This window comes from Petromyzon marinus, chromosome 35 (genome assembly GCF_048934315.1).
Source record: "Petromyzon marinus isolate PM22_M1 ecotype Great Lakes invasive population chromosome 35, UKy_Petmar_22M1.pri1.0, whole genome shotgun sequence".
Classification (NCBI taxonomy): Eukaryota; Metazoa; Chordata; class Hyperoartia; order Petromyzontiformes; family Petromyzontidae; genus Petromyzon; species Petromyzon marinus.
Genome location: NC_133701.1, coordinates 2,020,911 through 2,046,732, shown reverse-complemented (window position 1 = coordinate 2,046,732; position 25,822 = coordinate 2,020,911). Strand labels below are relative to the sequence as shown.

The following is a 25,822-nucleotide window of genomic DNA, read 5'->3' as shown; positions in this document are numbered from 1 at the left end:
AGAGAGGCTACGCGTGCGTTTTGAGCACAGAAAGACTCGGCATGTCACCCGTCTCGGATGACGATGGTTTTAAACCACCACGAACCCAGCGTAAGGACTTCGGTGCCAAATTGAATATAAAAAGGGAGGGGAACGAAAAAAAATAACACTTGGCTGGCTTGGCACGGCTCTATCAGCCACCAGAAAAGTGTTGCCACCTGTGTGGGTGTGGACCGAGGCCAGGCGTTGCAAATCTCCTTCAGAGAAAAAAAAGCACACACACATAACCCACCCATGCACACACACCCACGCGCGCACACACACGTGTGAGCACGCAGGGAAAGGGTGGGTGCCGCTCTGATTGGTTTGGCAAGCGTCGCTGCCACCAAATAAGTGGCTCAGATTGCCAACCACGTGTGGGGTAATCAGATGCCATTAATGGCAATTTTAAGCGAAATGACGTTCGGTGCCCCGTGTGGAGAAATCTGTGGCACCACGTGCCTCGCGCCTGGCGCGTGCGGCGACAATCAACGAAAGGAAAACTTAAAACCTCGCACGGATGAATACGGTGTTGACGTGTCGTTTTATTTTTAATCCAGGATTACTTTTTTTTGTTGCATAATTTCAACCACAATATTGCTTACCCCCCACACACACACTGATGCATACACACAGAATGCAGCAAACAACTTAAAGGCAGGCAAACATTACATTCAAAAAAGTTTTGCTTTACATTTTTAGAGTTTGACTTGCACTGGTTACTCTCTCCCCGCGCCAAATGTTTAGCCGCTGTCAAGATGTAATTATATTACTATAATTAAGTAAAGTCAAAAATGGTCTTTCACGACCAATATTATTCATCCTGTAAATGGTTTCGTTTGGGTGAGGTCGTGTTCATAAAATGTGTGTCATAACCCCTCCCTCCACCCGACACAGAACCAGTTCATGAAAGTGGACCGTGAAGCAAACGCGCCAGTCGATAATTGCCGATTCGGCAGCACCACCACTCGGCGACTTGGAGAACAATGCCACAAAGGGCCCCACGGTGGAGCTGGTCACCCCGAGCTATTCATGCTCTGTTACGTGTGGCATTGTCTTTGTACTGTCCGCCTTTTGGCGATGTTCTCTGGTCTGACACTCGTAGTGAGACTCGCCCATGAAGAAGGCTGTCCCTGGTAAGGGAAAATCAGTTTCAAAAGACAATGAAGGAACTATAATGAGAGCATGTTTCTTTGCGTGTTCACCACGAGTACGTGTGGTTAATTCAGACTTTGATCCCTTGCAAAAGGTAACTAATTGGTGATTGAACACATTCTGTTTTATTTCCGGAAAGGTTAAAACCTATTCTCATTTTTAATACTTTGATACTGGTCAAAAGGTCCCATGACATTGTCATAACATTGACATGGTCACGGAGTCATCCAACGTGATGCCATCGATGCAGTGCAGGTGCTGTGATGCATGAGACGTTCACGGAGACATAAAATAGGCTTTGGGGGGTCGATGTTTCTTCCGTAAAAATAGCTTCGCAAATTAAGGGTTTTTTTCTCGCCGCCCTGTCATTAACCTCCCCGTCATTAACCTCCCCATTGCCACGTGTGTACCTGTTGCAAACTCATTACACACATACATTCGGGTTCGGTTTGTGCGATTTTGTGCTCTATATGCAGATAACATATTTCTGCCCAAAATTCGCTCTACGCATATGCAGCTATGCGGTCGGTAGTGTGATATTGTTTGTGTACTGTGTGTGTGTACTGCGTGTACTGTGTATCCTCTGTGTGTGTACTGTCTGTGTACTGTGTGTGTACTCTGTGTGTACTGTGTGTGCAGCGTGTGTATTTGTACTGTGTGTGTACTGTGTGTACAGTGTGTGTATGTACTGTGTGTGTACTGTCTACTGTCTGTGTACTGTGTATACTGTGTGTACTGTGTGTACTGTATGTGTGTACTGTGTGTACTGTATGTGTGTACTGTGTGTACTGTATGTGTGTGCTGTTTGTGTGTACTGTATGTGTGTACTGTGTGTGTACTGTGTTCTGTGTGTGTGTACTGTGTGCACTGTGTGTGTGCTGTGTGTGTACTATGCGTGTGCAGTGTGTGTGTACTGTGTTCTGTGTGTCTACTGTCTGTGTATACTGTGTGTACTGTATGTATGTACTGTATGTGTACTGTGTGTGTACTGTGTGTTCTGTGTGTCTACTGTCTGTGTATACAATGTGTACTGTGTGTATACTGTATGTGTGTACTGTGTGTATACTGTGTGTACTGTATGTACAGTGTGTGTACTGTGTGTTCTATGTCTACTGTCTGTGTGTACTGTGTATACTGTGTGTATTGCGTGTGCACTGTGTGCAGTGTGTGCTATGTGTGTAATGTGTACTGTGTGTGTACTGTGTATTCTGTGTGTCTACTGTCTGTGTATAGTGTATACTGTGTGTACTGTATGTGTGTACTGTGTGTGCAGTGTGTGTGTACTGTGTGTGTACTGTGTGTTCTGTGTCTACTCTCTGTGTATACTGTGTGTACTGTATGTGTACTGTGTGTACTGTGTGTGTGTACTGTGTGTAATGTGTGTACTGTGTGTGTACTGTGTGTGTGTACTGTATGTGTGTACTGTGTGTACTGTGTGTGTGTACTGTATGTGTGTACTGTGTGTGTACTGTGTGTAATGTGTGTGCTCTATTCGGCAGGCAGCTGTCTCGTGCTGGGCATTATGGGTTGTGTGGGGTTTGTTCAACTGTATTCCATCTTATAACTATTTTATCATACTTTGTTAGGTCTTTATTGTTTGCATTTCCCCCGTAAAAGAATCACGACCGAGTGGTTAAAGTGCGTCTGGGTGGGAGCATGAGCGGTTTTAGAACGTATCCCTTTTACATGTAAGTATGACATCGTGTTATGCGGCTTCGCTTTGTGCGCACTTTTTTGGAACGCATCTACCGCACGAGGCAAGGGAATCCCTTGTTGTAGGCGTGCTGTGTTGCACATAATGTGTCGGCGCTTTGGAGGTAAGGGTTGGAAGATCTCCATGGGAAAGGGGGTTGGTTGTTGGATAATTTTGCAGGCGCTACAGCGTCACAATCATCTTCATCACCACCATCCTCACCATCATCACCGCCACCGTCGTCATATAGATAACGCACCTCCTTTCCTGCAAAGAAAAAAAAACAGGATTTATATTTTGCATTGAGAAAATCTGATTGAAATCGTAATTTAACGATGAGAATTCCAATGAGCGTCAAGGCGAAAGTCACCCGTGATCGAGTAAGAGACAGACGGTGGCCTCCGAGTGAGCGGCGTTTGTCGGCCGCGTCTCGCCGAACCCGCACGTGGCCAGCGCGCGCGCGCCTCCTCCTGCCAGAGGAGCCCCGAACCAAGCCCCCGGCCGCGTCTCATCTCGGAAGCCAAGCTGGGTCGCGCGCGGCCGCACAGCGCTTCGCATTGATTGGGGACCACCGCGTGCATTCCAGGGGTTGGTACAGGCTAGGGGCTGCGTGGCGGGCAGCAAAGGGCAGTGCAGGGGGGGTGGGGGGAGAATAACAAGCGGCATATCCAACAGTGAACCTGTGTCTACACTGCAACCTACACGTGTCTGTGTGCGCCCGGCACAGGGTGTAAACCTAGGCTGCCGGTGGTTGTAGCGCAGGAATCTCACCAATCACTCGCAACGCCCGCCACACCCCGCGCGCACGCGTTGTGCCGGCATCGGTCTTCACAATATTTGTTTTCATTGATTCGAGAGCTGCACATTTCTCGCCACAGTTGAATGCATTGCTACGATCGTGACAGTCCGAACAACAGTTGCGTGTAGCAGCCCTCTTTTCCATTGTGCTATGCGCGCGCAGTATATCTGGTTTTAATATTGATAATTTACTAATCTGGCCACTGCGTTCGAATCAACGGTGCGTTCGCTCTCTCGCTCCACGATTCACCAGGGACAGGTTTCACGAGATATATGAGGTATTCGCAAACAGTTTGCATGGAGCCAAACCTCCATTCCGACTTACGGTAAGGGGGAAAAAAAACCTCTCTCTAAAGTAAATATATAAATGTATGCAAGAGTAATGGTGTGCATACGTGACGGTCAAACATTGGTCGCCCATGAAGTCATGCGCTATTTTCTGTGCGCATGATGTCATCGCGTGCGCCCCATTGGTAGCTTCAATTAAATGATCAGCTTTCCAGAAGCACCGAGCAAGCCAGTGTTCACATCAGTGATGTTATCATGATTTTTTTATACTCCACGAGAGGCGGTGATTCTTGCAAGACTCGTGGTTAATCTTTATAGAGGATATAATAAAGTGTAATTCTTGTATGGATATGCGTTTCGTGTTGGTACCAGCAGGGTGAATGTATTCCTGGCTGCGGTTGGACCAGCTGCCCTGGCTGTGTTGTATCGTGGATCGCACGCAGTGTAAACACGAACAGGTAATATTGAATATGAGAAGCACAATTTTACAGCTGATGATGGTGATGATGTAGATACATTAGGGATGGCGATCAATGACGACGGGCGGCATCGGGACGCCTTCAACCAGCAGTTGATTAATCATGACTGATGATAGTGATGATGATTATTTAAAACCCTTCGGTAATCCACTGCTGGATGAAAGGCTTCCCACACCTCGGTGTTGCGTGACCATACTTCACCAGGCTGACCAGTGCGGGCTGGTGAAGGGGTCGCGGGTGTGGTACGGGTGAGAATAACGTTGTAAATTTAATCCATTGCTCCACACAGGCTGGGACTTTAATGAAGTAATGTACGTTTGACAGAGAATGCATCTCATTTATGACATAATGACCAACATTAATTATCATCATCTGCTGCTGCCGAATGACCATCATTCGGGACAACGCACAGCAAATACTCGCCCCCTACTGGCAGAAAAATAATTCACTCCTGCAAAATGAGATCCCGGTCTCTTCAGTTCCCAATCTGTTTAACACCGAATAAACTTGACGCAGGGATTCAGTATCTGTAACGGGTGGTTCTCTAAGGGAATTAACCAAAAAGGTGCCCCCTTCCTACACGCGGTGCTCACAGCACTCGCTAGACTGAGGGTCGCCTCCCGCTTCCCCCTCCGAGCTGATTGAAAGAGCTCTCCCCGCGCGTACACTCACTACCCCCCCCCCCCCAACACGCCATCTGCTAATTGATTCGGTCTATCCAGTTGGACCCCCATTCGTCCTGCCGGGACGTGATGTCGGATGAGGTGGTGGGGGTGGAGGAAACATAAACGCCCTCGATTTGAACCGCGTTCAACCTGGGGATGAGAGCCATCATCGTGGCGCCGTGCGAGTTCGAGTTCAGAGGACAGACGCAGGAGGCGCGGTTGTCCGCTGCTCCATTGTCTCGTCGTGCCCCCCGCCCCTGCCCGTGTTTGTTTGCTGGTTTTTGTTGTTGTTCGGAGCTAAATCCGACGTTTCGCTCCGAAATGCTGGAAGCTTCTACGGGAGGCATGAATTCACTTCCTTTTTTTACGGCGCGTCGCATTTCGGGGCACACATCTCAGACGCGTTGACGAGCCGGGGGAGTCATTAGCGCGGTTGGCTTCGCGTCTCTTCGTGGGCAATGCATTACTGAGGAGTGCCTTTAATGTTGTGTCTTTGTCAGTAAGGTATTTGTTTCGTGATGCGTATTTGTGTGCTTTGTCGCCAGCAATGTAGCGTTGACGTTCTCCGGGCACATTCTATCATTTATCCTGCACGGTATCCATGCCGCAGCCTGCGCCCCGCCCCTGCATGACACTGTCTGAACGGAATGATTTTAATTGCCCGGTGAAATTAAAGTTTGAACAATTTGTATGTTGAACTTCTTTCGCACCGTGCGTAGTCAACCGTGCTAATCGGATGTGCGAATTTACTACGGCTTTATAAATAAACAGGTGAACAATACAGTTATTGTTTGCACAGGTAAATAGTTTAAGCTTGCTGTGACATGAATTTCACTTCTTGATTCCTCCACTCACGTCGATAATTCGGTAGACTAGTCTCGTATCATCCCTACTGTGCTCAATTACAACATTGCACGTGACATCAGCAACAACTCAGTACTCACCCACTTGCTCACCCACTCATCCAGCCACTCACTAAATCCCTCATCCACCCACTCGCTCACCCACTCATCCACCAATCGCTCACCCACTCACTCACCCACTCGCTTACCCACTCATCCACCCACTCGCTCACCCACTCGCTCACCCACTGGTCCACCCACTCGATCACCCACCCATCCACCAACTCGCTCACCCACTCATCCACCCACTCGCTCACCCACTGGTCCACCTACTCGCTCACCCACTTATCCACCCACTCGCTCACCCACTCATCCACCCACTCGCTCACCCACTCAACCACACCACACAGGGTCACAACACTTCTCTTACTGCCTCCACACTCCCACTGCTCCACTTTAGAACTCCCTCCCATCGTCCGTTGTTTCGAAGTTCTTAGAACCTTGCTCATTTCAAGACGTGTATTTCTGTGCAATTAGTATCGATTGCAACTTGAATGGCGCTGTTTGTTGCTGGCCGCTTGGCATATTGGGCCTCACGGGTTCGTGATCAGCAAACTGCGATTTAAAAAAAAAATACAAAACCACACCGATGAAGGATGTTCGTAGAGGATGATGTCACCTCTCTGTTGCTCCCCCATCCCCAGCGTGATGAGTGGTTCTGATGTCAGTGGTTAAAGAAAGGAAAATGATTCACTCGGTGCCGTAGAAGCTAATCGCGCAACGGAGTCCGAGTTGAATAACAATCCTAAGCAAGCAGAAAATTAACTAAAAATCCGCGCCGGGCTAGCCGAAAGCGGGCAGCGTAGGGGGAGTAGCAACTCGACACTGTCACGGAGGTGCAGGGGGCAGCCCTGAAATGGCCCTCTCACTTCCCTGCTCGCGGAACCGGCTTCTACCAGAGGGAGGGAGCCCTTGAGACCTCCCTCTCTCCAGAGGGTGTGTTTGGCCTACTCTTCCACGCCGGCCCGACGTCTTGGGAGACGTCGGAGCACCGACACTCGGCCCCACCCCGCACGGACCTGCGTTCGCATCGACTGCCTACGACGCGGCACACATCTCAATGTATGCTGCTGGCCGGAGAGGAACACGGATAATATGTGGCGACCCGCACACGACGGGAGATCGAGCGCATCCGGCGAACCCCCCTCTGGAGCGCAAGCCGAGTGAGTGTTGCTTGGCATTCCACCGCAGTGGCAATAGCAACAACAGCAGCAGCAGTGACATCCATCACGTGCGCGTTACTGTAGAGATCGCCACCAAATAGCGGCCTACCCCCCCCCCACGCACTCGAGCAAGGTGGTGGTGGCGGCGGTGGTGGTGGCGGCGGTGGTGTTGTTGTCGCTACTACGATCGTTGTATTAAGTATGTGGAATGAAGTCCCAGCTCCTCATGCCCCTCTCTGTACACTGGAGGAGGGGAGAGGGGGTGGGGGTTCAACCGAGTGCCGCGCTGGCTGGCAGCAGTCCAACCCCTCTCTCCCTGCGTAAGTGTGACCCGCGGCGGTCTGGATCCGGGCAGTCGTGGTTCACGTTGCGTTAGGGGGGCGGCGGGGCGGTGGTGGTGGGAAGCGTCCCCCACCCCTCTTCCTCCCCCTACCACCCACCCACCACCGTCTTCCAGACGGGCTGCGTATCTGACGTCTCGTTGTTAAGGACGCGTTTACGGGAATCGCCTTCTCAACTTCTTGCAGGAGGTTAAAAGCGAAGTCTTTTTTTTGTTAATATTTGCAGCACTGCTGCTGTAAATGTTGTCGTCCGCTCGGTTGGCCACAGCATAAAGGCCGGCCACTGCATCGCACTGCGCTTTCAGATGGCGTTGCTTCTGCGGCCGTCTGGAATGCTCTTCCTTCCGATATTAGGAAGCCACTGGGGAGATATGCGCGTCTAAACCATCTGGACTGAAAAAGCATTCCTTGAGAAATGCTTTTTGTGTTTAGTTTGTTGTCCTTGCCCCCACACACCACCGAATATCACGGTGGCATACGTACGGTGCGAAAGAAGCTCAACATACAGTACATGCATATATGTACAGTATAATCGAGGCACAAGAACGTGAGCTGTTCCATTCAATTGCTGAAGAAGCTGCCCGGTTCTTGGAGCGAAACGTCGGACGTCCAGCCTAAAGATTCCGCGACACAACCCCGAAAACACAGAAAGAGCTGCATTTCTACGGTGTACTCGTTTTTCTACGATGGCTTTAGGGAAGCCATAAGGGTAGAAAATCGTTTATAGGAAATGAATGAATGGATTGGATGGACACGTTAATTGGGTTGATTGGTCCCTGCCACTTTCACTGCTGGGCAGGCATTGAAATATTTTTTTGACTTAAAACTTTTGTGGCTGCAGGAATTCATATTATTTGTTTTTTTTCCGGTAAAGTCACGTAAATAGAAAACATTATTATAATCAAAATAAAAACCACGACGTTTCGATCGCAACACAACCGGTCATCATCAGGAAAAGGGGGTTTGCCTCTAAAGGCAAACTGTTTATAAAGGTTTAAAATGGGCATAGCCCAAGTGTCAGCAGCATGGGCTGGGCAGCTAATGTTAATGTTTAGTACAGACACTCCCTCACCAATATATACTTCACCTGGAATGGAACATTCTACAAACCTTGCCATACATAGCAGGGAAAACCAAAATATTTCCCAAATCATGAACAAAGACAAGATCCAGTACATTAAATTCGTGATCTGAGCCCATCTGTGAAGGACAAGATCCCTGACATGCAAATTCCCGGCATCTACAAACTAAGCTGTGTCTGCAACAGCAGTTACACTGGGGAAACTTCAGCGACATGTCTCGGACCATGTTCGTGAAAATTAGGCAGATCTATAACACAGTAGAACCAATACCTCGGCCGTGGCTGATTATTGTTTAAATGCGATGAGCTCACACGAAATTGATTTCTCTAAGACGAAGGTACTTTGCAAACCCACTGGCTATCAACAAAGATTCGTTCATGAAGCCATCCATATATAGAGACACAGACACAATTTCAACCGAGAAGATGGGTACAAACTTAGCAATCATTGGAAGGACGTTATTAACCAGTTTAAGTCATAACTGGCTGTGATGTTCCCATCCTACCACCTTCCGATGTTAGTGGTTATTTTAGGCTCTCCGATTTTACATTAACAAGCTACATTTCTCACACCAACACAGCCAACTCACGCCCTAACCTTGACATGGTGGTGGCTCTGCGATCTTTCATTAACATGCTAATCTCTCACAATTACATAGCCACCTCAGCGCGCTCGCCGTAGAGGCCACTCTCTGATCTTACATTAACATGCTAATTTTTACCTGGCAGCCCTTTGGTTGGTAGAAACCCACCACCAGCGCCGTCGTTGCCCATCACCCACATTAACATAAGCTGCCCCACCCATGCTGCTGACACTTGGGCTACGCCCATTTTAAACCTTTATAAACAGTTTTCCTTTAGAGGCTAACCCCCATTTCCTGATGACGACCGCTTGTGTTGCGATCGAAACGTCGTGGTTTTTTTTTTCTATCTATGTGACTTTACCGAAAGAACCAAAGAATATTGAGATATTTTCTCGGCGATTAACATCCAGTTTTTTAACTAAGTGTAGTAATCCAGTTTCAAAACCCAGATAGGAGACACCGAGTCTCTGAGATAAAATATTTCAAACGTAACTGCAAGCAGGCATATTTATTCGTCTACATTTGTTAAATGTTTTAGTTGGCCCAGGAATCCACTACCAATTGCAGTATGGCGACCGTTTAACCTTAGCCTATCCCCCAATAAAATATATATTTAAATCCTCAATGATAATTATGGCACGTTAATATTGATTTTAAAAAAATACAGACGATACGATAATCGTGGGTGTGACGTGGTACGACGTATCACGTTATCGCCCGATCGCAGCGCCCTCTCTTTTTTTATACCGGCAGCCGTGTGTGTACTGTAATGGACGATTGCATATTACTCGTGCTGCAGAGTGGTTATACGCAACATTTTATTTTGCTTTCTGGATGCTGGTCTACGTTCCGTTCCATCTCGCCTGCTGCCCGCCGATGGCAGCAGGGACGGAATGACCCCCCCCGCCACCTCCATCCCCCTGTCTCCTCTCCTGAATCATCGTCACTTCGGATAATTGTAGTCTCTCTTTCGGATCTTTCTCCCACTGATGTTAATCATTTTGCTTCTTCGCTTTGTCTACCTTCCTGGTTGCCCCCATACGAAGGAACAGACCGCTAAATATTGACTTACGTTACGTGTCCACAACTTTGTAACATTCTATTCTGTCCCTTCTCATCAACGTCGTTATATACAATCAGCAATTGCAGATAATGTATAGGGGTTTGCAAATGTATTGTGTTGATTTTTTGTGACATACCACTGCGTGAATTTTCGTGGTGTGGAGCGGTAGTGCAGCGGTTAGCGCACTGCGCTATGAACCCGGGGATCTGAGTTCAATTCCCGCTCACGGCCAATATCAGTGACGATTATATAAACTGGTCCTGGGCCTCTCCTAGGTCAACTCAGCCTCAAATTAATACCTGGTGCGGTGTGTAAACATCGTAATGAGGGAGACAAAAGCGGCAGGACGTGGTGCTGGCCAACCACCCTCTAGTGTGCCATGTTCACCTTCATAGGTGCTTGCTAACAACACTTGCAATTGTTAAAGCTATTCGGGGGATTTCTGTCTTTGCTCAACGGTGTGCTTAGGGGTTCTACCATGTGTTCGAGTTACAAAATGTACATTTCCTCTGTTTAACTAGGATGATAACTCAAGAGGTCAAGTGTAAGTTTAATTTGCTGAGAATGAATGAATGAAAGCAGGACATCGGTTAGTGAGTGAATGAGTGGGTGTGGGGTTGAGTGAGAGAGTGGGTGAGTGACGTGATGGATGCGTGGGTAAATTATGGCATGAGTGAGTGCGTTTTAAGTGTCAATGTTATTTTCTTTAACCAAGTGATAACTCAAGAAACCGGAATGAGTCACCAATAAAGCTAAACAAAATGAAATAAAGTACAGCAATTAACCAAATAGAAATCAGAGCAAGAATGACTGTGTCGCATAAAAAATCGCAAAAACTGCACAAATACAAATCGATGTTGAGTAATAACTTACCAGCAGCGCAAGTCGGCGCGGACAGATTATCTTTAGACGGATCAGAGTACAATCACAAATTCACTTACAGAAACATGACACAGATGTCGGGTGACTGAACTCAAATGTAAACAGACAAGGATATACGAGAGTCAAATGTAATTGGTCGCTGTCGGTGCGATACGAGATTTCACGATGTAGTGATTACCACGATATCAGTTTCACGATATACCGACTACCATGATATTAGTTTCACGATGTAGCGATTACCACGATAGCAATTTCACGATATACCGACTACCATGATATCAATTTTATGATTTAACAATTACCACGATATCAGTTTCACGATATACTGATTACCACGATAACATGTTTTCAGAGCCCTGTGATTGCTTCGCTGGGAGTTTCCTCACAGGAACATTCATTTCCTGAAGAAGCTCTCGCGCAAAACGTCGGACATCATGCCAAAGAATACGCAGCACGAGCCGAAAACAAATGGCAGAGCGTTGTGTTGAACAGCTGGTTAATTGTGTGAAGAGTAATGGCCTCTGTGCATCAGGAATTAATACGAAAAAAAATTGCTGAACTGATGAAACAAAAATACGAATTAATTGAGAGTACATACAATCGTGCCGAAGTATCAGAAGCATATAGACGATAGACACTGACGACAAGGTACGCACATGTACAAGAGACTCTGCCTGCAAGGTAAGCAATTGTAAGCTCTCATGGCTTTGCTCAAATTCAAGGAAGCTATTCACGCTGATCTCCCACATCCTGACGGCCCTGTTTGTTACTGGGCACTTGGCGTGTTGGGCCCCTTTGGACCCCTGTGGCTTGAACAAAAAACACAGAGAACGCAAAAGACGAGAAGAGATCGTGGACAGGCTGAGCCGGAACGCTACTATCTGGAGAACGTAAGTACGTTGGACTTCTTTCGCACCGTACGTAGCCAACCGTGCTAATCGGAGGTGCGGGGGGAGGACAACAAACGCAGGATTATCGGTGGCGGTTGCGACGGAGGCTTGGGGAGGCTTTCATCCAGCAGTGGATTGATATTGGCCGATGATTATGAATATTCATTGTGCAGTAATTGTGCGGGGCTGAGTGCAGAGAGAGAGCTCGGACATGAGCGGCGGGACGGGAGCGGCGTGCGGACGCAACAGGACGGCCAGCGTCGTTGACGTCGTGAATTTTTGGGAAGTCGGTCACGTACTCTTTGGTTCTTTTGGTAAAGTCACGTAGGTAGAAAAATAATAATAGATCACGACGTTTCGATCGCCACACAAGCAATCGTCATCAGGTGACGATTGCTTTCATCAGGTGACCAGTGCCAGTGTTAGACTCGAGAAGAACGCCTAAAGGCATCGTCCAGGAACGTAACTCCCGCGTTCGGCGAGGTCTGCCTGCATTGCCATTATTTTTACCCAGAATGCTGCACGACAATGTGCTCAGTGAGGTTTCATGCAATAAATGTTTTATTTCATTTTTTCCGCTGATGGCCCATGGGTGGGGAGAGAGGGGCACTCACCAATGGCATCTGGTAAAGCCATCAGTGCGGTACATTATTAACATGCCTGCTTCTGGTGACGATCCCCAAGAATGGTGAAAACGAGTGTGCCGTTTGCCAGCTTTAACAGTGCCGCTGGTTAACGTCAGCGTGGAAGGTCGATAGCCTAAGCACATATATTTTTATGTGGAAACGAGGAACTGAATGTTATTAATTTATTACTCAAATTTCTCCCCTACAGTGAGGTTTTATTGCAAAATTTAGTTTTGTAATAACCACAAAATGCTACTGGCGCGTGTCGCCATGCCTTCCCAAGTGGTTTCCACGCATTGCCCTCAACCCTGGCTGGCCCATCAACAATGCAGAGATGGACGTGACACAATCATCTTAATGCGATTCGCAGGCAAGCTCACCACAAGAGCTGCGGTGGCTACGCTGCGCGTGGCTGCCTGTCATCCGGCACTGTGTGGAGGCAGCGGCGACGGTTGGTGGATCACCGCAGCAAGTGTTGTAAAAAAAATACGGTCCCTTCTTCCCGTGGGCGTGGAGGAGGAGCCGGACCCTGGCGGCGGTACAGCAAATGTGGACCCCACCTCTTCCGTCTGTGTGGGATAGCGTGTTGCCCCCTCGCACGCGTGGGTTTCCTCCGGGTGCTCCAGTCTCCTCTCACGTATCAACACTCATTCATTGGCCGATAACACCTTCATATGTGGAGGACCGCAGAGCTTGGCGGTGAGGGGGTGGGGGGTGTGGTGCCGGCTCGCCGCCTGGCTGCCTTTCCCGATTGCCTTTGGTCCCTGTCTCGTGCCACTTGAGTCGTCCTCTCGCTACGAGAACGAGTGAAAACTGTGGCGAATGAACACTGTGGCGAGTGAAAACTGTGGCGAGTGAATACTGTGGCGAGTGAAAACTGTGGAGAGTGAATACTGTGGAGAGTTAATACTGTGGAGAGTGAATACTGTGGAGAGTGAATACTGTGGAGAGTTAATACTGTGGAGAGTGAATACTGTGGAGAGTGAATACTGTGGCAAGTGAATACTGTGGAGAGTGAAAACTGTGGCAAGTGAATACTGCGGCGAGTGAATACTGTGGAGAGTGAAAACTGTGGCGAGTGAATACTGTGGCAAGTGAATACTGTGGAGAGTGAATACTGTGGCAAGTGAATACTGTGGCGAGTGAATAATGTGGAGGGTGAATACTGTGGCAAGTGAATACTGTGGAGAGTGAAAACTGTGGCGAGTGAATACTGTGGAGAGTGAATACTGTGGAGAGTGAATACTGTGGCGAGTGAAAACTGTGATGAGTGAATACTGTGGCAAGTGAATACTGCGGAGAGTGAAAACTGTGGCGAGTGAATACTGTGGAGAGTGAATACTGTGGCGAGTGAATATTGTGGAGAGTGAATACTGTGGAGAGTGAATACTGCGGAGAGTGAATACTGTGGAGAGTGAATACTGTGGCAAGTGAATACTGTGTAGAGTGAATACTGCGGAGAGTGAATACTGTGGCGAGTGAAAACTGTGATGAGTGAATACTGTGGCAAGTGAATACTGCGGAGAGTGAAAACTGTGGCGAGTGAATACTGTGGCAAGTGAATACTGTGGAGAGTGAATACTGTGGCGTGCGAATACTGTGGAGAGCGAATACTGTGGAGAGTGAATACTGTGGAGAGTTAATACTGTGGCAAGTGAATACTGTGGAGAGTGAATACTGTGGCGAGTGAATACTGTGGAGAGTGAATACTGTGGCGAGTGAATACTGTGGAGAGTGAATACTGTGGAGAGTGAATACTGTGGAGAGTGAATACTGCGGAGAGTGAATAATGTGGAGAGTGAATACTGTGGCGAGTGAATACTGTGGAGAGTGAATACTGTGGCAAGTGACTACTGTGGAGAGTGAATACTGTAGAGAGTGAATACTGTGGAGAGTGAATACTGTAGAGAGTGAATACTGTAGAGAGTGAATACTGTGGAGAGTGAATACTGTGGAGAGTGAATACTGTGGAGAGTGAATACTGTGGAGAGTGAATACTGTGGAGAGTGAATAATGTGGCAAGTGAATACTGTGGCAAGTGAATACTGTGGAGAGTGAATACTGTAGAGAGTGAATACTGTGGAGAGTGAATACTGTAGAGAGTGAATACTGTGGAGAGTGAATACTGTGGAGAGTGAATACTGTGGAGAGTGAATACTGTGGAGAGTGAATAATGTGGCAAGTGAATACTGTGGAGAGTGAATACTGTGGAGAGTGAATACTGTGGAGAGTGAATACTGTGGCGAGTGAATACTGCGGAGAGTGAATACTGTGGAGAGTGAATACTGTGGAGAGTGAATACTGTGGAGAGTGAATACTGTGGAGAGTGAATACTGTGATGAGTGAATACTGTGGAGAGTGAATACTGTGGAGAGTGAATACTGTGGCGAGTGAATACTGTGGAGAGTGAATACTGTGGAGAGTGAATACTGTAGAGAGTGAATACTGTGGAGAGTGAATACTGTGGAGAGTGAATACTGTGTAGAGTGAATACTGTGGCAAGTGAATACTGTGGAGAGTGAATACTGTAGATAGTGAATACTGTGGAGAGTGAATACTGTGGAGAGTGAATACTGTGGCAAGTGAATACTGTGGAGAGTGACTACTGTGGAGAGTGAATACTGCGGAGAGTGAATAATGTGGAGAGTGAATACTGTGGCGAGTGAATACTGTGGAGAGTGAATACTGTGGCAAGTGACTACTGTGGAGAGTGAATACTGTAGAGAGTGAATACTGTGGAGAGTGAATACTGTAGAGAGTGAATACTGTAGAGAGTGAATACTGTGGAGAGTGAATACTGTGGAGAGTGAATACTGTGGAGAGTGAATACTGTGGAGAGTGAATAATGTGGCAAGTGAATACTGTGGCAAGTGAATACTGTGGAGAGTGAATACTGTAGAGAGTGAATACTGTGGAGAGTGAATACTGTAGAGAGTGAATACTGTGGAGAGTGAATACTGTGGAGAGTGAATACTGTGGAGAGTGAATACTGTGGAGAGTGAATAATGTGGCAAGTGAATACTGTGGAGAGTGAATACTGTGGAGAGTGAATACTGTGGAGAGTGAATACTGTGGCGAGTGAATACTGCGGAGAGTGAATACTGTGGAGAGTGAATACTGTGGAGAGTGAATACTGTGGAGAGTGAATACTGTGGAGAGCGAATACTGTGGAGAGTGAATACTGTGGAGAGTGAATACTGTGGAGAGTGAATACTGTGGCGTGTGATTGCCAAGGGGAGACGTTGCGACGGTGGGAGAGAGGGCGGGCAGCAGGGAGGGGATGGAGGCGGAGGAGGAGGGGAGCCGCTGGTTTGGTGAGGGCCATTCCGAGAGGGGGTGGTGGGAGTCGGGGGTGGTGGGAGTCGGGGGTGGTGGGAGTCGGGGGTGGTGGGAGTCGGGGGTGGTGGGAGTCGGGGGTGGTGGGAGTCGGGGCTGGCTCCCACGGGGCGCTCCACAAACTGAGGCGCAGTGCGAGGAGGTGGGGGCGGTGTTGAGAATCCAACGGGGGAGCGGTGGTGCAGCGGTTAGCGCTACGCTGCGGATCCAAGCCACACGAGTTCGATTTCCGCTCACGGCCACCACCGGTGACGATGATTACCTGAATCGGTCCTAGGCCTCCACTTCGGTCGGCTCAGCCTCGAATGAGTGCCTAACGGGACGTGTAAACGTCAATGATTATACAGCACTGTTTACATTTTAAAACGTACGCGGCACATTCCTGTAATCAATACGTGGGTGACTCAGTGGTCAGTGCTCCAACACCCACATCCCCGTCTGCATGGACAGCCACCTACAGTTGTCCTGGGGTGTGTCCCCCCCCCCCCCCCCCCCCCCAGAACTGGAGGTGGTCAAATCAAATGGGACATTGCCTTAGCTGCGTGGGTCACTCGCGTGGTCACGGGTGCGAGGAAGGTCTATCCCGGGATTTTGAAGTCGTTTGGCAACGTTACAAACGGCATAGGCGCAGCCCTGCAATAGCTTGCTCGTGCCATCGCTGGGGGAAAACGCCTCCGCTGTGACTGCTATCTCTAGGCAGCTCTTCAAGAATCTACTTTGGCCTAATCTTCCACGATGTGAAGAGGTCGTGGAAGAGGTGGGAGTAACCGCACTGTGCTCCACCACCCACCGGCCTGGCCTGCCAGTAGGCGGTGGCGAACCCGCTCACACTGCCGGGTGTGGGAATTCAAGAAACTTGCAACGTTTGGTTCATCGAATCGAACAGGCGGCCTCTGCATTGCAAATTCCACCGTGCTGCTGAACATCGCGTCGCGGTAGCATCCCTCGGCTCTCAACTCGATTAAATATCACTCGTACTTATTTTCTTTCGTTCTTAAACGCAGCAGCTGGCCAACTGCATGCGCCTCTCTCTACAAGCAAGGGGCCGTCATGCAGGGTGGTCAGCAGCTAGGGTAGTCCAGATCTCTTGGGACGCACATTCAATTGACTGACCCCTAACATAATTAATTGTCCTTTGCATATAATTTTTTTTAATGAACTTTACTTCATGAAAGTTGAAGATAATTAAATGGGGGGGGGGGGGGTGCACAAGACATCTGGACCAGCCCTGTACTGGCGTTTAGAGTGTATAAGTCTCGTGGATATACTTTGGGCAAAGAGCTCCCAGGCAAGTTGACACGTGGCCCAAAGCAGCTGCAAGGTTTCATTTATGTTGCGGCTCGAGAAGACATCGCCATAGCGGGCGGACCCACAAAAAAAAACACGGCCAGCAGCCGGCTCCAGTGTTTGACAGCGGTGGCCTGCGAACACGGGGAGCCCTTTGTTGACTGGGGTTCCAATTCACCCCCTTGTTGGTTCAAAGTGTAACTTTAATTCAATGGGACTCTACCATATCAATAGGGCAAATGTTAGTCGTCGTTCCGAAAAGAAAACTCGTCTACTCACGAACAGAAGAATGCAGTAATCTATTGAGGCTTATCACCTGCTCTGACATGCACCCGAAACAGCGGTGCCAGAGAACGTGTTTTTGTTACGTACAGTATACATCGAGTCAAACCCATCAAATGCCCCTGTACCCGTGTGTGTGATGCCGTTTCCCTTGTTGCATAGCAAACGTTGCATGGCAAACGTTGCATGGCAAACGTGTCTAATCGTAGCTTCGTTGAGAGTTGTTTTCACAATTTTCAATGTTCTTTTTTTTACATTTTGGTACGACGTCCACTTCGGCGATGCGGCGATGACATCGGCTCGTGCGGAGGCGCTCGGTGAATTATGAGCGGTAGCGGCAGCTTGGGGAGGCCTTCATCCAGCAGTGGATTGACCCCTTTAGTGACCTTTACACTAAGGGCCCTACGCGGTGTGCAAGATTGACCTTAACTCGGCGATGGAGCCTCCAAACAAACAAACAAAAATCCTCTCCTCCCCAATTATGTTGCAAGCGACAGAGCTCTCCAAAATACCCTGAGCTGACAGAATCTGGCCGAGTAACAACTCCCCTTTGGTTGTACACATTGGCTTCGCCGGGGGTGGGTGTGGAGTGGGGGTGGGAATCACTCCACCCCCATCCTTCATCCCCCGAAACCCACTTGGCTCACAATCACCGCCGCCCTTCCCCCCCCACCACCACGACCGACTGCATTTTCCTGTGGTTCCCTCCCCAGATGGCCCCTAAATTTGTCCGGCAACTTTCACTGTAATCACTTGTGTCACTCTCCCCCCAACCCGCGACCTCTGACCCCCCCCCGCCCGTGACGCAGAAGGCTCTTGTCAGGCCCTCTCGAGCCAGCAGTTTAGTCATCATTACGGCGCTGCGTATATCGAGTGTGCGTACCGAGGGCAGTGTTTCGCTTCTTGCGTACGATGGCGATATTGTTCAGTTGCGGAATGCCGCCAACGTCAAGGTCTGCTGGCCACGAGAGGGATCCAAGGAGAGAGTTCGTGTCGCTTTGATATCCCTGCTCCGTTAATTAATTTAGCGCAGACTTACTGTGGCTTCATTCTAGATTTGAAGTTTTCGTGACTGCAATGATCCATACTCTTTGGTTCTTTCGGTAAAGTCACGTAGGTAAAAATAAAAGTTAATCAAATCACGACGTTTTGGAGGCAACACAAGCTTCCGTTTTCACAATTTTATTGTGTTGCCTCCGAAACGTCGTGATTTGATTAACTTTATTTTTTACCTACGTGACTTTACTTGGCTTACTATGTGGTCCATAGTTCGGGTTGCATGGCCACAGTCGCACTACTGTGTCTTGTCTTTAGTGTGTCTCTACGTGTCTCTGTCTCTACGTGTCTCTGTCTCTATGTATCTCTGTGTCCCTGTGGGTCGCATGGCTAGAGCAGTGTTGTGGTGGCCCCACCCCCCACTGCAATGGCAGCGTGCGCTGCTTACCCACGATGAGATTTGCGCACCAGTTGGTATCTGAAATATGGCCAATTGGAATCTGATTGTAGTGGTCCTGAGTCCTTATGTTCTATATTGAATGAGCCCAAAGTATATGCCAAGTGATTAATAACGGTGATTAAATTGATAACTAGCTGTACTACCCGGCTTCGCCCGGGACTTGGATCCACCACGCCCGGTCGCCTTTGTCTCCCCAGTGGCGATGTTCACACACCACAGCAGTTACTCGTTTGAGGCTGAGTCGACCTAGGGGAGGCTCAGGAGCCGTTGAAATAATCGCCACCGGTGGTGGCCGTGAGCGGGAATCGAACGCGGGTCGCCGGGTTCGTAGCGCGGCGCGCTAATCACTACACTACAATGCGTTACGCTTCCACATGCGCGGGTCACGTGACAGATTTGACGTCACAGCTCACTTGCAAAAAATAGATGCATTATTGAGCTCCCCCCCCCAAAAAATATATTTTTATAATTTTTGCATGGTGTACAGTCTGGAAAGTACCGACATGTCAAATTTGCAGTTTGTTGCATGTCGGGAAGTACGCTAAACATTTTGATCAGACACACATATTCACAACTTTGCCTTTTATATATGGAAATAATGTACAGTCATTTGTCAATCAACTTCTGGAAGTCGCCTCCCTGCGCTGGGTCGGTCATGGGAGTTGTCTGGAAGGATTTCCACCGCTGACGCACAAACAACCTGGGACGTATCTTGGGAAGAGAGGAGTGCTGCGTGTTCGCGCATTGTCTTGAGGGTTGCATCGTTACGCAACTGGCAACAACAACCGGGACTTTTAATGTCCCGGCAAAACTTAAAATATTTCCCAGAACAGCAGCGACCTCAAAATACATTTTAAAAAATCAAGAGGGCAATCCTGAGAAATTCAAGACAGGTGGTAAACCTAGTGTTGGCCATACTTCACCACGCTGGTCAGTGTGGGTTAGTGAATGGTCAAGGGAGGGGGCCAGGACCGGTTCAGATACCACTTGTAATGTTAGCCTTGGCAGGGAATCGAACTCGGGTCCTTAACGCGGTGGTCTAGATTTCTATGCCACCCCTCCGTTCCCGTACGAACTTGGTCGCTTGATGATTCAGCATCAGCACACAAAGGTGGCCAGATGTGTACGGTGCTGATTCAATCGCGATCTTGTTTGCCTTACTTTGCAGTAAAGATTTAAGGAATCGAATATATTGGGCGCTTTAATGCCCCAGCATCGCAAAGTGCCTTAACATCTCATCACGTGACATGTCATCGTTATGGGGTGGTGACGCGGCCTAGCGGGAGAGCGTTCGCCGCTTCTTGATGAGTTCACGGTTCGTGTCCAGCGGCCGCCCTGGTTAATGCTGCGGTGAGGTGTACGAACCGTAATCGTGCGACGTGCCGTCTGCTTCACAGTAAACGTTAACGATCTCCCCTGATGACATTCGCAAGAGTGGGGTCATTTTGTGCCGGCGCCGAGATCCACACTTTTCTAAATTCGAAAATAATTATAAAATTCAACTTGTAACGCCCTGCACACGGTATTCGTTCGCTCTCAAAGACAGAGAACGACTCACAAGAGGCGCGACAAGGAGGAGGAACCACACGCCAGCGAAAAAGACATCAGCCAGCTGGAAAGCAGCCACCACATCCCCCCCACAAGCTCTGCGGTCATCTATGTATCAAGTTGTTTTCCCGCACCTCCGATCAGCGCGGTTGGCTACGTACGACGCGAAATAAGTTCAACATAAATACATGCACCAACTATAATTGTTTTTTTTATCTTTGTGTAATAGTTCTGTAACATTGCAGTACAGTACCACTGTACACCGTGCGCGTGCCTGGCGACGTGCGAGTGTTTTCTTTACAACTCCCGAGAAGACTCCAGGATGGCGCTGGGGAGGCGTGGGGGTGGGGCTCCGGGCTGAGTGAGTCAGCCCGCGGTGCCCTGACACAGGAGCGATGGCACGAGACCGGCACTGAGTCACGCCTGGCTGTCTGGCCCATTTCCCCCCCCCAAGCCGTACTTCACAGCTGTCTCTTACCTCACACAATGCCCCCCCCCTCTCCCTTAACAACCCCTCTCCATGCAAGGTCGTCTCTCGCGGCGCTGGGATCACGCGCTGGCATCTCACGCCGGGGCCACGCTGGGACGGAAGGAAGCCCTCTCTGCAAGAGGTTTCGGAGAGTGAATTTGTTTTTGCATCGATTGCTGCCCGATATCCCCCCCCACCCCTCCCATGTTGTTATCTCTTGATTGTTTGCAAGACTGTGAGCGTATTTAAACATCAACATTCAAAGCGCGCAACTTCGATATCGTAATCGTCGTCGCGTCATGATCTATCAGCTGTTGGATGAATGCCCTCCCCATTCACACGCCGCCGTGGTCTTGCCATGCGATAATCCACCTCACTTCCGCGCGTGAGCTGATTCAATCGAATGTCTCTGCGGTGGATGTTCCATCTCAGAAGGAGTGTTTTTGGCCTCCTTTGGCTGCCACTCCTTGACTAGTCTCGACCACCGGGGTACCATCCCTTCATGTGGCGACGCGTCGCGCCCAAGGTCCAACGTGGCTTTTCTGAACTGAAGTTCCAGATGTCTCCCTTGAAGGAGGGGAACACTCCTCGCCCGTCCGAAAGGGAAATCTCGCGGATCAGGTGGCTTCACTGTTGACATCATCAAAGTAAGCGTGCCCAATCTTTGGAAAGTATGTTTATTTAAATGTAATTCTCAGACGCTCGTTGCGTATGTAAAACTTGACACGTGGTTGAAAGAGGGATGACACTCATGCGTGTATCAAAGTATGTTTTGTTCACAACATCCTGTTGATAGGAGGAGTTGGGCATTACCGAACAAAGCGACGCTTCACCACGACACTTCTCCATGCAATCCCCAGCGGAGTGATGCCAACATAAACAGGCGGCGATGCCATGCAGCACTTTGCCGTTCGCGTCTCGAGAAGGGTCATCCCGAGCCAACAACCCGTGGCGCACACACCCGCATATAAAACTTGGCAGCCCTCTTTGTCAACTCGCCTTTCGTTCGTGGGGATCTTTCGACCATACTTCACCACGCTGGTCAGTTCGTGTTATTGAAGAGGGAGGGCTCAGAACCAGTTCAGATAATCACTCGCCTCTGACGTGTGGCTGTGGCCGGAAATCAAACTCACTTCGCGAGCTTCATAAATTCTGTGCGCTAACCGCTATGCCTCCGCTCCACCCCAGCGCTGACCCTTGGGTATTATCATTCAGACAGCATTTCCTGCACAGCATGATGGTCAATATGCAACACACACGCACACAAAGTGTCAAACACGAACTCACCCGTTGGCTTGAATCATGTTCTCCGCTCTGTGCGTTTGATGATGTCACTTCCCATTTTTGTCACTGCCGCTGCCATCCTGGAGTATGCCGAACGAGTTTTTGCATTTGCTTTGTCAAACGCAGGTGCCCGGATACGCAGCTTGCACGCCGCCGTAATCTCGCTAGCCTTCACACGGCATCTTCCTTCCCTCCCTCCCGAGAACTTTAATCACAGCTTCAATCTGTGAAAAAGAGCCTCATATGCCCATCGGATTCCTCCAGTATAAATACATTATTCTGAGCCAACCGTGCTAATCGGAGGTACGGGGGAAGGGCAGTGCCTCCATGTGGGTGCGAGTGGTTTGGTTTGTCATGTGACGCGGTTGCTTTTGCTCTGATCTTATTCTGGCGTATACGGCTGAACGTAAAAAGCCATCAAGCAATTTGGATCCAGTTTATTAGGCCAATTGGTGGTATAGTGGCTACCCCAATACCTCTAAACGTGACCGATGTTCAGGTTTCGAGGGGACAGGCTGCAGGGCGCGTGGTGGCGCGTTCCTGCCGCCTCCTTCGTTATGCATTTTGTCAAAAAATGGATTCCCTCGTTATTTGCGAACTCGCTATCCGCTGTTTTGGCTATCCGCGAATCGCATCTGGAACTTTACACGACTGTATCGAGAGAAAGAAAGTGATGAGATAAAGTCATGAGAGAGAATGTGATGCGAGAAAGTTATTAGATAAAGTGAGGAACAAGTGATAATGTGCAGCATCATAATGTAAGGTAAATCATTTATAAACTATTATTTAATACTTTCATATTTTTCTTTATTTACTTTATGTTTATTATAACCATTTTTTGCATCACGTATGTAATACCTTATCTGTGTATTTATTTAAGGTAATTCATTACAAGGATAGGTTTTTGTCGGCAAATATTAGCCACATAGTTTGCTTTCACGAGCATCTCCAGAACGTATCCCTCGCGAACGAGGGAATACTGTAATGCTCATGACACATGACACATGTGTGTAATTAGTAGATACAGGATATATCTGTGTCTGATTAAAAATATATGTAAATGTACAAATACATATACAAAATTGCTCTTCCCAAGGAAAATCGATCCCGTATCGTTTTCCTTACCAAATTAGGCCCTCTAGTGTCGTCAGCTACTAGAGGGCATATCGTTTTTAATGGAAAAAGAACGGATAATACACTGTAAGATGATAACAAATGTCATGTTAATGACTTCAAAAAGTCATCAAAGAGTCTCCACTTGTTCGCCATCGTCGTCAACACGTGGCCTGGAATCGTCTCCAGGTGGTCTCCAGAGCCTGGAGGCAGCACGTTTCTTGTGGTGTTTGTTGCAAATTCTCCGAAGTGTTAACATTTTTTGAAGCACCCTGTACATGAGATATTGCCTTTTATTCAATAAATTGCCCAAACATCTCCACCTAAATGCCTAATGTCCATGTTGGCGAAAGTCGGCCTATTGGCAAGGAGTTACCTGCCCCATTACCAGTTCGTAAAGTGGCCCTTCCTAACTGGTGGGCGAAGCTAGTGCCACTCAGCCAGAAAAGTATGTATGCTTGTCGAACTTCTTAGGCACCGTACGTAGCCAAACGTGCTACTCGGAGGAAGTGAAAAGTGTGGGGAATGGCATCACCGGATTCCCGTGTTCACATCAATCACACCTGCTCACCACAATCCCCGACAGAGCCGATCCCGGGTTGTGTTGGCAATTGCCGCTCACCGCCGCATCCTCACCCTCGCCTGGGGAAGGGCGGGTGATGAATCGAGAGGCGCATCGAGGGCAGCCTGGAGCTGTAAAACATGGGGCAGTGGTGTCCGATTAGCACGGTTGACTACGTAGGGTGCGAAAGAAGTTCAACGTGTACGGTGGTGATCCCCCTTTGAGGCGCTGCTGTGATCCGCACGTATCTGGAAGAGTTCGCGACGCGATTCGCGGGTGGGGTGGCGGACACGGGGCCACACGAGCCAGCGAGTGCAAGGGCAGGGTTGGTGGACGATCGCTGGCTGTGCAACCTCAGGTCGCGAGCTGTGTTTGCGTCGCCCGATGCCACGAATGAGCGTTCGCGTAAGTGGAAGGAGACGAGAGTGAACGCAGAGGACAGGACCCACGCACATTTCGAGTGGATGACACTCGGCTCTCAGAACAGATGGACTCAATCCGTGAGTCGAAACGTCGTGATTTTTATTTTATTTTTTTACCCTACGTGACTTTACCGAATAGAACCAAAGAGTATCAATCCATGTGCTGCACTGCCATCTACCGACCACTTGGAAGCGCGCTGCGCGCAATTTACTTATGAGCAGAATAACTTTGGCTTCGCGGAATCTGGTCTTCGTCTGGCTGCAGTGGATGAGTCTCCGAAACAATGTGACGCAGTGCTCGGCGGGCAGATCGGTCGGCCCCTCTTCCCATCGCCATCCTTGTCATTCCGAAGGGCTCAGCGTTTTTGACCGCTCGTGGGAAATGGAATTCCCTAAAGCTTTTTTATTCACATTTGTTTGACGTAATGAAAATGAATGTATTTCATCCAAACATGATACGCATACCTTATTTATAAATCGCGGAGAGAACATTCCCGCAGTCTTGTGACCTTATTTGGATAATTTTAATGGGAAATTGGGGCTGTAAACGGATATGTTTTCCTGTTGCTGAAAACCACGTGATATACCTGGTACCGAGTACTGGGTCACATTTCTTCTGCTCGGTGGAGACAGGCAACGTGGGGGGAGGGGGGAGTTAATTGCCACGCGCATCGTTACTCAGCTGGCGCGCCGGGAGATGGAACTGAGCGGGCGACCTGTGGGTTGCAAGCCCAGTGCGCTGACCATTCCCACACGGCAGCATCCAACATTATTATTTACCGGTTGTATCAAAATGTCCTTCATGTAAGCAGTTAAGGGCCTCTTGAAATTGATTTTTCTTTTTAGGAGCAATTGCGGTTGCATGAGCGGGGTTTGTTAGTTTTTAGTACTTGCGAGAAATCGTCGGTGGTTCTGGTTTGGTTTAGCGCACGCACAGCTGTCAACAGACGACACCGATGTCTCCGGCCGTGCCAACGCAGAAGAGGCGGGCCCGACCCTCGGCACGCATTGAAACGTGGCCCTGCTTGGCACCACTCACAAACGGGGGGGGGGGGGGAGGGGGAGTTCAATATCACGTGGTGCGCACACGGCCCTACAGTGGGAACCATAACAGATGTTTGTGATTAGGGGCCGTCCATAAATGACGTCACGCACCTGGGGGGGGGGCGGGTCAGACATTTGTGACGATGTGTGACGGGGGGGGGGGGTGAGAAATGTGACGTCACGTCAAAATGCGCAACTTTAAATATAGACAACACGTTCTACTGAATTAAATAGACTTTTGAATACATGTTTTTCCTACATCAGAGTGCAGCGCCACATTAAATACGCACTATAATGACAATAGTTTTAAGCGATTTGAAGCATGTTTTATTTTAAAAATGGAAATATGGTTTTGGGGGGGGGGGCAGAGCTTTGTGACGTCATATTTGAG

The 25,822-nt window shown here is 48.8% G+C and overlaps 2 long non-coding RNA genes across 3 annotated transcripts; one reads left to right on the top strand and one right to left on the bottom strand.

Moving 5' to 3' along the window:
• Positions 1 to 539: 539 nt before the first annotated feature.
• Positions 540 to 25,570, bottom strand: LOC142929804 (uncharacterized). Of its 2 annotated transcripts, XR_012945955.1 has the most exons (3): positions 24,419 to 25,570; positions 23,975 to 24,096; positions 540 to 3,133 (listed from the first exon to the last, which is right to left on the bottom strand). It is a non-coding gene; the product is annotated as an uncharacterized LOC142929804 (long non-coding RNA). The 2 variants fall into 2 exon arrangements; XR_012945954.1 differs by lacking the exons at positions 23,975 to 24,096; positions 24,419 to 25,570 and adding an exon at positions 3,237 to 4,328.
• LOC142929805 (uncharacterized) lies at positions 6,533 to 23,725 on the top strand. Its single transcript, XR_012945956.1, has 2 exons — positions 6,533 to 7,161; positions 21,065 to 23,725. It is a non-coding gene; the product is annotated as an uncharacterized LOC142929805 (long non-coding RNA).
• Positions 25,571 to 25,822: the final 252 nt, after the last annotated feature.